Source organism: Prunus persica, chromosome G6, assembly GCF_000346465.2.
Source record: "Prunus persica cultivar Lovell chromosome G6, Prunus_persica_NCBIv2, whole genome shotgun sequence".
Taxonomy (NCBI): domain Eukaryota; kingdom Viridiplantae; phylum Streptophyta; class Magnoliopsida; order Rosales; family Rosaceae; genus Prunus; species Prunus persica.
Genome location: NC_034014.1, coordinates 27,330,095 through 27,347,079, shown reverse-complemented (window position 1 = coordinate 27,347,079; position 16,985 = coordinate 27,330,095). Strand labels below are relative to the sequence as shown.

Below are 16,985 nucleotides of genomic sequence, written 5' to 3'. Positions count from 1 at the left end.
ACGGCTCAAGACTTCTGCTCTCTCTCAGAATCTGTTTCAGCCAGGGCGGAGCGACACTGGGACCAATGTGGTCCCGAGCCCCTACTCAAGTTTTTTTTATATTTTAAAGATAATATACTGTTATGTATTTCTATATGTATATTATTTAAAATACTTCACATTTTGATATGTACCCATATTTGTTGTGGCGGATCTCTTAAGGTACAAGGAGATACTTCAAATTGCCCCATTGCTCAGCTGGTGGCGGTGCACTCCAGGTGTACAGATTACCTTATTTCCATTTTCAACACTTAAGTGAATGTCTTTGTCCTTTTACTTTAATTTATTTTTATATTACTCCAATTACTTAAGTTTGCAATGTAAATAAGGAAGTACCCCTTATTTGGATTCAAATAAAAATACTAGAAAATCAAATTCCCACCAAATCAAAATATGAAAAATCGGTTTAGTGTAAAATACGATTTAGGCTAAAAATGATGGCTCATTAAGTCAATATATACTTCACACTAAAATCAAGTTTTCTTATTTGATGTGTAAGGAATAAAAGCGGCCAAAAATTATCTTCAGAAAATGATTATTCCGAAAAATCATTTTTCATACTTAGTCAATATTTTTTCATGTATGATATGAATACACGAAGGGACTTGAGGTTTTTTTTATTTTGTGCATTTTTTATTTTTTTTTCTTTCTATTGGGTTTAATGGGGGAAAAAGCTTTAAAGATATTTGCTAAATCGCTACTCTTTGTCTATCTCTTGCAATTTTTCTTGCTTAGAATGTATTTGTCTATCCCTTTGTCGAGAACAATTATGATTGCAACCAATAAGCAATATAATTCTTGACATGTGATATATATACACTATTTTTCAAATATATTGTGAGTTTGAATTTTTGATTCTTTATAATTTGTAAGATGCCCCCACACACATAAAATCCTGGCTTCGGCACTAGTTTCAGCTCTCTCTTTATGATGAGAATAGGTTAGAGAACGTGTCTGATGAGAGCATGGCCTTAAGGTTATATAGGGCTAGGTCAAGTCGTCTCTACTCATTACCAAGGGCCGACTTGACTTATCTTCCAAACCCACCAAATCGGTTCACGCAACTTAATTTAAACTCTTATAAAAACCTGATGTAACATAGCATCTGGTGCACCGATATAAATAGGAAAACATAACACAACCCACAACTGCAGCTTGTTGATCTGCAGAACAATCAGATTTCCAGAATAACTGTGGGTTATGAATACAAAAATACATTAATGTGAGAAAGTTGATGGGCCTTGATCTTGATTTCCTATGATAATTGTGTATTTTCCCCTCACCATCGCTCTTGGTTGTCACTTTTACAGACTTTTCGGGAACCCGGTTTGCAACAGCAGTTCTGGTGCATCAAACTACAAAATCTTCAATGGTCAAGATGAGAGCTTTGTGGAAAATGGTGCAAAAGTGGGGATGCCTGTGTAGCTTCATCTAAGTTCTTCCAATCCAAGGCAAGTCAATATTGTACAAATTGATAATCATTCTCTCTCCTTGATATCCCATTTGTTCTTTCTTTACATGTGATCACATTTTAATTGGTGAAGCTTCTTCTATCAAACAAGCCAATGTCATGAACTCGTGCTTCTATAATTAATTGAGATTGTGTGGTTTTGATCATTTGACAAAAAATCTTACCCCTTCACTCCGCTAGTCTGTCTTTCGTCTTCAACGCACATACAAATATGTCCCGATCATACATGGCATTGTATTAGTCATAACTCCAACAGTAGCGACAGCCACATTAAATCCATTAATCTTTTATTTTTTAATATATTTTTTTTTAAATATGTCATCTTCGGCCTTTCATGTTGTATGGATGTTATCTTCAACTTGTCACACGGGCTGAATTAATGTGTAAAATTTTATCTGAAAATTCCTCGATACAACTTAAGGAGATACTCAATTGAATTGTTTCATAGGATTCATAACATTCCATTAGCTTTGGGATTGCCCTCTCAAAGGTAATTAGGTCAAACTCACTATTGAAGGCACTAGGAAAGGAAGGATACTGAATTCAGAAACTGGAATAGGAGAAGCTGTAAGATATCATAATTATTGTTCATGGTTGGTTTTGCTACTATAATTTTAGGTGTGCCAGATGTAGGCCAGGCTACGTTTGCTTTGGGATACAAAGGATTCTTTTCCATCCAAACTGAAGTAGAATTTGTCCCAATGTGTCCTCTGGGAAGAGGAGAATCTAACACAAAATCTCGGGTTTAAATCTAAATGCTCTTAATCAATTGAGTTGTCAGATATTAAGTCTTTGATTCATGTAGCTCACATTTTTTATGGAATTGGTAAAACTTCAATTGAGGTTCTTATTGGTATGGCTAGACGGCGATTTGTGGCTAGTTTGTTTATTAACCTTTGACCCCTTGGCACAAAAAATATACTTTTATCCTTTGTAGAATAACCTTTGACCCCTTCGCACCATAGAAATTGACTGTTTGAATTCGATTTTTGTTTTGTGAAAACGATCGTCTTGTCTTTATCCATTTCTTACGAAAATGAAAACCTTTTCATGCATTCAACATGAAAGTGGATCAAATCATGAATACGTTCCGGGCACCCCCGAGAGCCTTGATTTTCATGTCAGCTTCTGGGACCCATTGTCGCCTAAAGCCGAATGTACCCATTGAATGACTTAGTTGAATTCTCTCTTATATCAATGCAAGTGGAGACTTTAGGCGTATATTCAGAATTGTGTAGCTTCGTTCCCATTCGAAAGATGCTAGCTTTGCTCATGAGAGAGTTGTTTCTGCTTAACTATGTTTGTACATCCGCAAAACTTTCAAAGCAAAACTTGCTCTAAATTGGTCGGAACATGTACATACATGCATGCATGCTGTCAAGGACTCATTAAATAAAAATCTTCAAGTGGTGTAGTTGGTAGAGTGGAAGGAATTGAATTGAAGGGTGTGTCTGCGTGGAGGGAAGTCTTCGCAAAGTGCTTTTTTGACCATCTGGGGTAAGAAATGTGCTTTTTTTGACCTCTGCTGACTAACTGATCAGCCTCACAGAGACACCAGTTTTCTTGATTTGCTTGCTCCTTCACCACCATGGCAACCATGGGGTTGCTGCTCTTTCTGGCTTTCTGCTCTGCTGGGATTCATGTGATCTTTTCTGAAACAAACTCCAGAGATGGTATGGTCTCAAATATCAATGTTTATTTGTCCATTTATTGATTTCCTAGTTAATGGGAAATTGGGGTTTTGGTCACCGGCGGACCTAGGAATTTTTTAGCTGAGGTGCAATTTTGAAAGACTAAAAAACCCTTTGTGGATTGAACATCTAAGGTTTTTTACATAGATTGACCTTAGGTCCCTTCATGCATTTTCTTAAGATCATTTTTGGCAGCTTGTATTCCTTACACATCAAATAAGAAAACTTGATTTTATGTGATTTTATTATAAAGTATATATTGACTTAATGTGCTATCATTTTTAGCCTAAATCATATTTTGCACAAAACCGATTTTCCATATTTTGATTTGATGGGAATTTGATTTTCTAGTATTTTTATTTGAATCTAAATGAGGGGTACTTCCTTATTTACATTGTAAACTTAGGTAAATGGAGTAATATAAAAATAAATGAAAGTAAAAGGAGAAAAACATTTACTTAAGTGCTGAAAATGGAAATCAAGTAATCTGTGCACTATGCAACTGTGCACCACTACTGGCTGAGCAAATGGGCAATTTGAAGCACCTACAATGGTTTTTCGGACGAGGGGATGTGCAGTTGCACCTCCTCGCGCCTTAATAGGTCCCCAACTGGTTTTGGTAGTTTGTGCTTTGGCCTTGATATGCGTTGACTTAGGAAAGACTTTGCAATATCATGTTGATCCTCCTGTTTCTCATGTTTTTGCATGCAAACTTGGTAATTAGTCCATTTAGATTGTGTTTAATGCAAGCTTTTCTTAATGTTTTGGCTAAATTTTGATTGTAAGTTGAACATCCTGCACATATGTGTGTACAAACTTTGTGTTGAGGTAGTAGATTGATTTGTAAGTCTGTTGGTCCAGCTGCTGTTTTCATATCCTTGAAGGGGGCATGGACGAATCTTCCACCCAGCTGGAACGACAAGTCAAATGATCCCTGTGGAATGAACTGGGAAGGAGTCACCTGCCACAATTCGAGGGTGACCGCATTGTGAGCATTGTTCATCTTTGAATTTTCACGGGATCCTTGTAGTTCTGGGCATTGGTGACTTACTTTCTTACACAAATTTTCAACCTTGCACTTTTTTATGTGCAGGAGATTATCAGCAATGGACTTGAAAGGACAAATTGAAGGCGATATCGGGGGACTCTCTGAATTAATATCCTTGTGAGTATAATTGCTCCTCTTTGTACCAGCATTATGTTTGCAGCACATTATGAATTGAACCCAGATGCAATGCAGTAGATTCAGTATGTAAACATATGCATAAAACATATTTCTTTTGCAGTATCAATTATTTTGTTATCACTCAATCTTTGATTAGCATGGCTTCCTTTTTGTAACGAAGTAGAAACGTTAACATTGCAGGGACCTTTCATCCAACAAAGGCCTCACGGGTTCTCCGTCTCCATGATTAGGAGATCTGAGCAAGTTAAATATCCTGTAAGAACAAATTAGCAAGCAATTTTCATATTTGCACCTTTTGAACTTTGTATATGCAATATAAGTTTTTATATTGGATAAGTATACAAGACTCTTTTCATCTTTTAGGATCCTAGCTGGCTGCGGCTTCAGTGGCAATATTCCAGAGGAATTGGGCAATCTTGGAGAGCTAACTTTCTTGTAAGAATTGAATTGATAATCATACTGTTAGTGCAAACCATTTTAAGTTTTTTCTTTCCCAATTTTATATAAATCTTTTGTTCTTTTCAGGGCTCTGAATACAAATAAATTTACTGGTCAAATACCTGCTTCTTTGGGTAACCTCTCCAATCTTATCTGGTTGGACCTGGTAGACAATCAGTTGACTGGAACTCTACCAATTTCAACCCCCGTTACCTCAGGCTTAGACAAACTATTGAAGGCTGAACACTTGTGAGTATTTTTCCATTTCCCAAACTCTCTTCATTGTGAAAAGATGAAATTCTAATAGGGATTATGCCATTGCTTATTGCATAAACATTAAACTGATAATATGGACATGCAGCCATTTCAGCAAGAACCAGCTTTCAGGTACCATTCATCCCAAACTTTTCAGCTCTGAGATGAAACTGATACACATGTAAGTTGATCCCTTCGATCATTTTTTTAATTTAGCCAGATGCCATCTATCAGTTTATGTTCTGTACTTATATTTATCTAACTGCTTGTCATTCTTCAACTGCAGTTTGTTTGATGGAAATCAATTTATTGGGGAGATTCCATCAACCATAGCACTCGTTCAGACTCTTGAGGTTCTGTGAGTACAAAAACAGCTCCATTTTGTTATTCTTTCACATATAAGTATCTGCTTCTTGATACTTATTGGATTCAAAACCTTCTTGTTTGCAACAGTCGGCTTGATAGAAATGCTCTAACAGGAAATGTCCCCTCACATATCAGCAACCTAAAACATGTCAGTGAACTGTGAGTATCAAGTCTCTAAGAGGCTATTCTAATGTGCTGTTAACAGTTACCTTAATTATTCTTAATCATCTTTTACATGAGTTTTTGTTCTCTTCCAGAAATTTGGCTCACAACAAATTGACAGGCCCTTTACCTGACTTAACTGGAATGAGGTCCCTCCATACTGTGTGAGTAAGATGGCATGGAGCTGTCATTTCAAGTTTCAAGTTTCCTGCAAGTTGTTCTTTTGTTGTACTGATAAATCCTAATGATTTTACTCCAGAGACCTGAGTAACAACTCATTTGACCCATCAGAAGCTCCACGTTGGTTCTCAAACTTAACCTCAATCACCACTATGTAAGTCCTTAGGAGGTTACACAAAAATGTCTTAGTATCTATGAATGAGTCTTGGAAAAGTACACCCTGAAAACTTTGTTGTAATTTTTTGTTGAAATTCTCTACTTTTATGTAACACAGCGTTTTAGAATTTGGAGCACTTGAAGGGACTGTGCCAGAGAAGATGTTCAACATCCCAACATTGCAGCAAGTGTAAGTTTAAGGAGAATACTGAAGAAAGCATCAAGTTTTGACTGTAATTTTAGGAAACTTTCCATTCATGTTTTTTTCTAACCCTTGACAGGAAACTGAAAAACAATTCATTTAACGATACATTGAACTTTGGTGATAGCATCAGTCCACAACTGCAGCTTGTTGATCTGCAGAACAATCAGATTCCTAAAATAAATCCGCCTTCTGAATACAAACATACATTATTGTGAGACAGTTCATGGGCCTTGATCTTGATTTTCTATGGTTGTGTATTTATCAACACCATTCTTAGTTGTCATTTTTAAATATTGCAGACTTGTAGGGAACCCAGTTTGCACCAATGGAACTAGCTCAAATTCATTCTGTCAGCTTCCGCAACAAGATGCAGAAACGTATACTACTAGCTCAAATTGTGCATGCATTACATGCCCCGATAATCAGAAGCTCAGCCCTCAGAGTTGTCAATGTGCATATCCTTTTGAAGGAACATTGTATTTCAGAGCACCCTCTTTCAGGGAATTGTCAAATGTGAATACGTTTCACTCACTAGAAATGAGTCTATGGGATAAACTTGGCCTCACTCCTGGTTCCGTTTCTCTTGAAAACCCTTTCTTTGACATTAATGACTATCTTCAAATTCATCTGGCACTCTTTCCACCTACAGGAATATATTTTAATAGGTCAGAGATTATAAGGATTGGTTTTGATTTGAGCAACCAAACTTACAAGCCACCGGAGGAGTTTGGACCCTATTATTTTATTCCAGCTCCTTATACTTTCCCAGGTAATTTAAATCACATTGTTACTTCGCATGCCATTTCCCTGCATTAGAAGCTTGATTAAACTGAAAATAAAAACCCAAAATTGTTTCAGGTGGGAATAAAAGTTCTATGAGCACTGGTGTTATTATTGGGATATCAGTTTGTTGTGTAGTTCTTGTACTGGGCCTCGTGGTAGTGGGAATATATGCCATTAGGCAAAAGAAACGTGCAGAAAGAGCCATTGGATTAAGCCGACCTTTTGGTAATTAATTATTCTTGTTGTTTATGATTGGGTACATTGAAATTCTTTCATTGACATTAGAAGTTGGTTTGCTTATATCACTCCTTTTCTCTATCTTCTAGCTTCTTGGGCACCAAGCGGAAAAGACAGTGGTGGTGCACCACAGTTAAAGGGAGCAAGATGTTTTTCTTTTGATGAGCTTAAGAAATGCACAAATAATTTCTCTGACAGTAATGAGATAGGATCTGGTGGATACGGGAAGGTATATTAATGCAAGTATTTCAGTAACATCTATGAAATTCTGCTTCAAGTTAAAGGATGTTTTTTTTTTCACCTTTTGGTTGGTTGTCCATAGGTTTACAGGGGCATGCTTTCTGATGGACAAGTGGTGGCAATCAAAAGAGCTCAGCAAGGATCAATGCAGGGTGGCCTTGAGTTCAAGACTGAAATCGAGTTGCTCTCGCGAGTTCATCACAAAAATGTTGTTTGCCTTTTGGGATTTTGTTTTGAACAAGGAGAACAGATGCTGGTTTATGAGTTAATGCCTAATGGAACACTCAAGGAAAGCTTGTCAGGTTAGTTCAAAGATTTTACTCTCAGCTATTTCATATTGCATAGAGATAACTTGTTTGCAATAGACATAGTTACCAACTTCACCTTTGCTTAAATATGAATTGCAGGGAGATCTGGTATTCATCTTGATTGGAAAAGGAGACTCCGCATCACCCTTGGCTCGGCAAGAGGACTAGCTTACCTACATGAGCTTGCAAATCCTCCTATAATTCACAGAGATGTCAAGTCCACCAACATTCTATTAGATGAACATTTAACCGCGAAGGTTGCAGATTTCGGCTTGTCCAAGCTGGTAGCTGACAGTGGAAAAGGGCATGTCTCAACTCAGGTCAAAGGCACACTGGTAAGCTTTACGTTATTAGCATTTCAACATATATTCATCCCATTGACACATTCTTGAGTTTTTACTCTTTAAGTTTCTGTTTTGTTCTTGCAGGGATATCTTGATCCTGAATACTACATGACTCAACAGTTAACTGAGAAGAGTGATGTATACAGCTTTGGAGTGGTGATGCTTGAATTGATAACGGCTAGGCAGCCTATTGAGAAGGGAAAATACATCGTCCGCGAGGTACGATTGATGATGGACAAGAATGATGAAGAACACTATGGTTTGAGGGAGTTAATGGATCGAAGCATTCGAAATTCTGGAACTCTTACTGGGTTTGGGAGGTTCCTGGAGCTGGCCCTGCAATGCGTTGAAGAATCAGCTGCAGACCGCCCCACAATGAGTGAGCTTGTGAAGGCTATTGAAACCATTCTGCAGAATGATGGCATGAACACAAACTCAACATCAGCATCTTTATCAGCCACAGAATTTGCAGCATCAAAAGGAGCTCCTAAGCATCCGTACAACGATGGCTTGCCAAAAAAGGAAGTGAATGACAGCACTCGTGCCTTTGATTACAGTGGTGGATACGCAGTTTCGGCGAAGATTAAACCCAAGTAGTAGCAAAGGCCTGCAGCGGAGTTAATTTCTTGTTTTGTAATTGTACCTTCTCTTCTCTACCAATATATGTAAGTAGATACAGGAAAAGAATATATAGTGGACTTTCATTTCGATTGCCAAATATAAATTTAGTGTGTTACGTTACAATGTTCCTAGGGGCCTCAAACTCGAATGCTTCAAAGTTTTTTTTTATTTTTAATTTTATTTTTTGGATTAGATGCAAGGAAGTTTTAGCAAGACCTGAAAGATGGCATCCAAAATTTTATTACTTTTGAGTGTTTTGTACCATGATCACTGCTTTTCCCAAATTTTACCATCTGGATTCTGTTTGTTTGGTTTATTTAAAGAATATTGTATATACAATGAAAATGGTTTTCTCGACCATCCATGCACACATCAACGGTTGACAATCCTTTCGAGTTTTTTTGAATAAAAGTAGCCTTTCCTTCATAAAATTCTTTAATTTCCCCAATTGATTGATTAATTAGTTGTAGAGAAATAGGCCTGTAGATGATTCATCACTTAACTTCCAGATTACTGAAATGCATGACATTTATTGATAAAGGCAGTGATTTCGTGTTAAAATTCTTTTAAAAGTGGACCTTGTGCCTCGTGAAGAGGAATTATGCTAGGAATCTGTGTTATCTACGTAAGAGTAGTAATGCGGCTGAAAGAAGTCACGGCATCTATTCTACTGCTGAGGCTGGCAGTGTGCCCTCACCTATGATATTTGTCAACTTTCTTCCACCCTGGTCCTCTGAAAATGCTAATAACTATGGAGAATGCAACTATAATACAAAAGAAGCTCCGAAATATCCGAGTAATGCACCCTTTAATTCATCTTAATAAATTACTGAGTTTCATGAAATTGGCAGGATTTCATTTTACTTTTCTTGTTTTTAGGCATTGGATAAATCCAATATCTTGATTAATGGGCCAATAGTGGCATGATCAAGGGTGGAGGTAGATTCAAGGTTTAAAAGAAGAGTTGGAATTTTTGCACCAGGTGTCCAAGACGCATCTTTAAGTTCTTATCCACCTTCAAATAAATCGTTATGAAACCTGTAGAAATAAGAAGTACACAAAACACAAAACCTGTAGCCTTATTTACACTTGACATCATAGGCTCATCATATAAAGGTGGAAGTTTGTCAATTTTGGGTTTCCAGCCAATCCCTTCCTGTACCTGTAAAGAATCAAATAATGAACCAAGTTCAGTCATTTGTGAATTTCTTGTTAAATTAGAACCGTCAGAATTAATTTGAAACTTTTCTGAACAAGAAACAACACTACTTTTCGCAAATTGATCATGCGATAAAGTTGAGATAGAATTCACAGATTCAGGTTCATCTTCCTCCCCAGATGACTGTTTATAAACAATACAAACATTAACTTTCATAGTCATATTTCCAAAACAACGTTTCATGACTCCACTTCTGCAATTCATGTTAGCATACGTTGTAATTACCCAAACCTAAAATTTATTTTTAATCAATAATTTATTTTGGGGAAAGACAATTTTGCCCTTGCAATATTTTATTAAGGAAAAGTTGACTTTTTGACCGGAAAGGAATTTGACAATTCTACAGACACCGTTGCGTAGAGCACGGTGAAAGGAGTTCATAGACACGTAGTGGGCCCGAATCGAAGTTGTAACGAGAGAGTTATGATCAAAAGAAACTCAGTGGCACAATCGTAAATATTTCGAAAAGGGATTTTATAAAATCATCTCTCTCTCTCTCTCTCTCTCTCTCTCTCTCTCTCTCTCTCTCTCTCTCTCTCTCTCTCTCTCTCTCTCTCTCTCTCTCTCCTGGTGCGACCTCTCTTCCTCCCTTTAGCACCGTCACCTTCTCTCCTTCGCAACTCCGGCCACCGGCCACGGCTGTGGACGAGGCCGGTACCAAAATAACCGGGACGACGTCCTCTTCCAACCCCAGCCACATCCCACCTCCAGCCGCCGCGATTTCGCCAGAATTTGGAGAAGAAGCGGCCGACGTCACCCGATCTTCACAGCCGCCGATCTCCCTCCTCCGGCCACCATTTCCGTCGACCCAGGCACCCGGAAAGGCAGACCCGCAAGAGGGACCTTCAGAAGGTCTAGTTAGCTCAGACCAGGAGTGAGTGAACTTTTCTTTTATAAATGATTTTATGCAAATAAAATCCATTATTTGATCTTGGATAAAGTTTATTGATTATGATTGTTCCTAGCATGTTTTGTTGAATTTAAATATCTTTATTTATTTGTTACCTAGTTAAATTGCTAAAGAGTTATAGAAAGCAGAGATTGAGCTTATATCAGATAAAATGACAGCAGAGTTCTAGATTGAATAAAGATTCAGTTATTCATCAGATCTTTCAGAAATATTATTATATTTATATATTATATTTTCTCTGAAGTTTTATATTTTCTTAAACTACCGTGGGTACCCAATACAGAAACAGTTTGCTTTCAGTATCTGTTGCCTTCAGATATGACGATGTCTACAGACATCCAGTTTACCTTCAGTTTTGTCAGTGCACTTGACATTTGCCTCACGAGTTTCGGGGACGCCGGGACCATGAAAGCCAGGATTGCGGATCAGGCTGACTACGGTCCCCTGAATCCTGCTAGTTTGCGGCTCGAGTTGACTTTGTGTCACCGAGACCTGCCAGAGGAATTGACGGATACAGGAATTGACGGAATAAAAAGGGTACACCTAGGTGGTAGTTTTAAATTGATTACAGTGCTTTCATGCGAGTTTTATTGATCTTGAATATGATTTGCATATATGTATATAAATATGTGAATGCCTTGATTTAGAATAATTCAAATGCAGTTTAAATATTCAGTTTTACTTAACAATTTTCACAGTGGGGGTTAGTATATTCTAATGCTATTGTTTGAACTTTTATTTTTTGTCCACTCACATTTATTGAATGTTTTGCGCCTCCAGGCTGTAGACGTGCACAGGAATCCACCACCCAGCCATTTTTCCATCTTCTGCGCTTCTCATTTGTTACAGAAGTTTTGTTTTGTAAAAGGATTAACTCATCTGTAAACTATTAGAATTGCTCTGATATTTTTCCTAGATTGAGAACTGGACTGTGAATTGTATCTTTAAAAATGCTGTCAATTGGTTGTGTAAATATTTATGCTCGTTTTGACAGGTGTAGATTTTGAGATTGAGCAAATTACAGGGGAGACTCCGCCTAAATTTCGGTAGGAGTCAAGGCTAAAATTAAAATAAGTTTTAATTAGAAGGGCAAATAGGTCAATTGTGCCAGACATTCGCCAAGTGTCGGACACGCAAAGGGTTCGACTCGAATTCCAAAGCGGAATTTGGATCGGGTCCTGTCATACGTAGCCAAGAAAGGACGTCCTAAAATCACAGGAATTTAATTATCAGAATTTGAAACGTGTGCAGTGTCCAAAACAATAAAATCAACAAGATAATAAAATTTGTCCACTTAGACCAACACATCTTCAGTAATCCCTCGCGGTGTCCTTACTGATTGATCAGCCAATTGCAATTTTACCTTTGTAGGTTTAAGCTCACCAAGACCTAGCTGCAAGTACACTGAATAAGGCAATAAATTTACAATGGAGCCCAAATCAAGTAATGCACGATCAATAAAATTATTTCCAATTACACACGAAAGAGTTGGACTTCCAGGGTCTTTATATTTTGGAGGAATTTTATATTGTAACAATGCACTCACATGTTCAGTTAAAAATGCCTTTTTCTTCACTTGATGCTTTCTTTTGATTGTGCACAAAGACCCTGGAAGCATTCACTGCTATGCTATCTTTGACCGATACTCTTCACACATTTATGCATGAACAACAGAATTGTAACAACTCAAAACAAAAATCCTTAATTAATTATTAATTTATTTTGGGAAAAAGACGATTTTGCCCTCACCATATTTTATTAGGAAAAAGTTGACTTTTTGACTGAGAATGAATTTGATAATTCCACTTATACCGTTGCGTAGAGCACGACGAAACGAGTCCGTAGACACGGAGGGGTCGTTTGGTACACAGTCTTGGCTTGGACTGGCTTGGACTAAATTTAGTACCATGTTTGTTTCATTTAATTCTAGTCTTAGATGGGATTGTTAATACCGGGCCCACTAAAAACACCTCATTAGGAGGGGACTACTAAGCCCATGTAGAAAGGGAGGATTAGCTAGTCCTATGTTCACCAATGTATAAGATGCATATATTATATTGTAATACTAATAACATATATTACTATTATTATTATTATTATTATTATTATTATTATTATTACATACACATATACTATAATGTACATATATACATGTATATATATATAAACACATATATACATATATAATATATATAAATACATATAGATCTATACACATATATTATTATTATAATATACTCATATACACATACATATTAATATTATAATAATAGCATACATGTATACATGTATATATGTAATATATATTATATTACATATTAATGTACATATATACACGTATATATACACATATATACATATATAATATATAAATACATATAGATATATACACGTATATTATTATTATTATTATAATATACCCATATACACATACATATTAATATTATAATAATAGCATACATGTATATATGTAATATATATATATATAAGTATATATACATATATGTGTATATATATTATACCCATGTATGTATTATAATATACATATACACACGTATATACACATATACATTATATATTTATACTATATGTATATATATTATAATATACATATATATATGTATTATACCCATATATATTATAATATATAAATACACATATATACACATATATTATATACATGTATATACGTATATATATGTATATTATAATATATAATATATATACATATATTATACATATATTATATATACATATGTATTTTATAATATATATAATGTATATGTATATATACATACATATATAATATATGTATATACACGTATATACATGTATATTATTATTATTATTATTATTATTATTATTATTATTATTATTATTATAACATACCCATATATATATATTATATATTATAATATACATACATATATATAAATATATGTATATGTATTATACCCATGTATATTATAATAAACATATCTACACCTATATGTACATATATTATATGTATGTATATATACATATATATTTTATATATTATAAAATACATATATACATATATATAGATATTTTTGAAAAAATAAAAAAATTCTAGTCTTAGTCCAAACATACACCAAACATAGGATAAGTGTTATCCAACTTAGACCAAGCCAAGCCAAGCCAAGCCAGTCCCTAAGCATAGTTCATGCCAAGACAGTCCTGTGTACCAAACGAGCCCGGAGTGGACTCGAATTGGAGTTGTAACGAAGAAAATACGATCAAAATACCGTGAAGAGCAAAATGGTAATTTAGACAAAAATCAGATTTTTATCCATTCTCTCTCTCTTCCCCTTCAGTTTCTCTCTCCTCCCTCTCTCTCTCTCTCTCTCTCCCGCGCGCGAGCCAGCCGACCCCCTCCTTCCGATCAATCCAACCGAGCCACGGTGCCGGTGCCAACGGAACCACCTCGACCTCGCCGTCACATCCCGACCAATCTCCGCCCACGAGCCGACCGAAGCTGGCCGGAAAGAGGAGAAATCCGACCGGTTTTGGGCTAAACTTCCAACCCTTCGTTCTCCTTCAATTCTCCTCCGATTTTATCGAGTAAGGTATGGATTCTCACCTATTTTTCGTGCTCTAACTGATGGTTGGATAGGTTTTCATCAATTTTAACCGTAGATTGCCCAGTTTTGGATTTGAAATTCGGCCGAGTTTCGGCCTCCGTGATCGGCCGTTTCCGGCCAGTTTTTGGGGTATGTCCAAGAACAAAAGTGGCTCCAAATGTGGTGTTTTACCTAGGATAGGAGTTTGGAGCCGTGGTTTTGAGTTTTTCCGGCGAGACATTATCACTTTGGACACCCACCGCTGCCGGCGCGTGTGGCGGCGCGTGGGTGAGGGTAGTGCAGTGACCCTGTGTATTTTTGCGATCCTCGTGTTGTCACGAGCGCGTAGGATTTTGCGGATCTCAATTTGGATACCGTTTGAGCCCCGAACGGATTTTTCATATTGTGCGATTCCCGGGTTCAATACTGTCGAGCCGTTGGATCGCACTCAAATTCGGGTATGTTATTCTACATAATTTCATAACCGTGTAGGATTCAATGGATTGCAAATCGGAGTCCCGGATACTCCGAAATCGAGAACCCTAGGGCTAGGGTTTGGAAATTAAGCGATCACACGATTGTGGTCGATCCAACCGTCCAATTCGGGCTAAACTAGCAGGATATGGGTATTTCTCTGTGAGGAACCTTTAAGGAATCCCAGATCGGCCATTGGAGGTCGTGGACCCCACGGGATTCCGGATCGACCGGTCTAGCAGTTTATCGCTTACTGAGGCCTCAGGGCTTTTAAAACTGTTTTAAACGTCTAAAATGCTAAAGTGGGCATAGGAATGACTCAAAGTTAGTGCACGTGTGTTTAGGAGCCGGGGGTCAGGGTTTTAATTTGATATTTTTATTGAGCAGTTTTATTAATTTAATATTCATGGTTAATCAGGCACCCGGGGCCAGACCGACCCGCAGGAGGGACCTTCAAGAGGTCCTGCTAGCTCGGACCAGAAGTGAGTGGACTTTTTTTTTATAAATGAGTTTATCTAAATGAATTTCATTATTTGATCTTGAATAAGTTTTATTAAATATGTTTTTCCTAGCATGAATTGTGAAGTGAAATATCCTTATTTTTGGTGCTGCTCAGTTGAATATGCTAAGAGTTATAGAAAGCAGAATTTGAGTTTATATCAGATAAAATAGCAGCATAGTTTTAGATTTAACAAACTTCAGCTATTTATTAGACTTTTCAAAGATATTTTATTTTAAACCACCGTGAGTACCCAGCTATGGTTATTACCCTCAGTTATGCCGATGTCTAAGGACATCTAGTTTACCCTCAGTTTTGTCAGTGCACTTGACATTTGCCTCACGAGTTTCGGGGACGCCCGGACTGTGAGTGCCAGGATTTGCGGCTCGGATTGACTTGGTGTCCCGAGACCTGCCAGGATTTGCGGCTCGGATTGACTTGGTGTCCCGAGACCTGCCAGGATTATCGTCGCTTCGTGAAAGGCTTTTCTACTATAGAGGCGCCTCTCACTCGTTTGACAAGAAAAGGAGTTAAGTTTGAATGGTCAGATGAGTGTGAGAAAAGCTTCAACGAACTCAAAACCAGGTTAACCACTGCTCCGGTTTTGACACTTCCAGATGATAGTGGGAACTTGGTTATCTACAGTGATGCATCCCAACAGGGACTTGGGTGTGTGCTAATGTAACATGGTCGGGTTATTGCTTATGCTTCTAAACAGCTAGAGAAGCATAAGATGAATTACCCTGTTCATGATTTGGAGTTGGCAGCAGTGGTGTTTGCTTTGAAGATTTGGCGGCACTACCTGTACGGAGCAACATGCCAGATTTTTATAGATCACAAGAGCTTAAAGTATTTATTCACTCAGAAGGAGTTAAATCTAAGGCAAAGAAGATGGCTAGAGTTGATCAAGGACTATGATTGTATCATTGAGCACCATCCGGGGAGAGCTAATGTTGCAGCTGATGCACTCAGCAGGAAATCTTCTGGCTCAGTAGCTTATCTCCGAGGGAGATACGTACTGTTGATGATAGAACTGAGAAAGCTCAGAGTTGAGCTGGGTGTGGATGAGCAGGGAGCACTGTTAGCTACTCTCCAGGTGAGACCAGTACTAATAGAACGAATACTCGCCGCTCAAGCACAGGATCCCTTGATTTGCACCCTACGAGCAGAGGTGGAAAGTGGTGACAGAACTGACTGTTCAGTTAGAAATGATGGAGCTCTAATGGTGGGTACCAGGTTGTATGTTCCTAATGATGAAGCTCTAAAGAGGGAAATTCTCGAGGAAGCCCACAGTTCAGCCTTTGCAATGCACCCTGGAAATACTAAAATGTACCATACTTTGAGAGAGCACTACTGGTGGCCTTTCATGAAGAAAGAGATAGCAGAATATGTCAGGAAGTGCTTGATTTGTCAGCAGGTGAAAGCGGAACGGCAGAAACCATCAGGGCTGTTACAACCACTTCCAATTCCTGAATGGAAGTGGGAGCATCTGACTATGGATTTCGTATTCAAGCTCCCTCGAACACAGAATAAGCATGATGGAGTTTGGGTGATTGTGGATCGACTCACGAAGTCTGCCTATTTCTTACCGGTAAGAGCAAGCTACACGTTAAATAAGTT

The 16,985-nt window shown here is 37.4% G+C and overlaps 1 pseudogene; it reads left to right on the top strand.

Moving 5' to 3' along the window:
* Nucleotides 2,857-8,809, top strand: LOC18774992 (annotated as a pseudogene).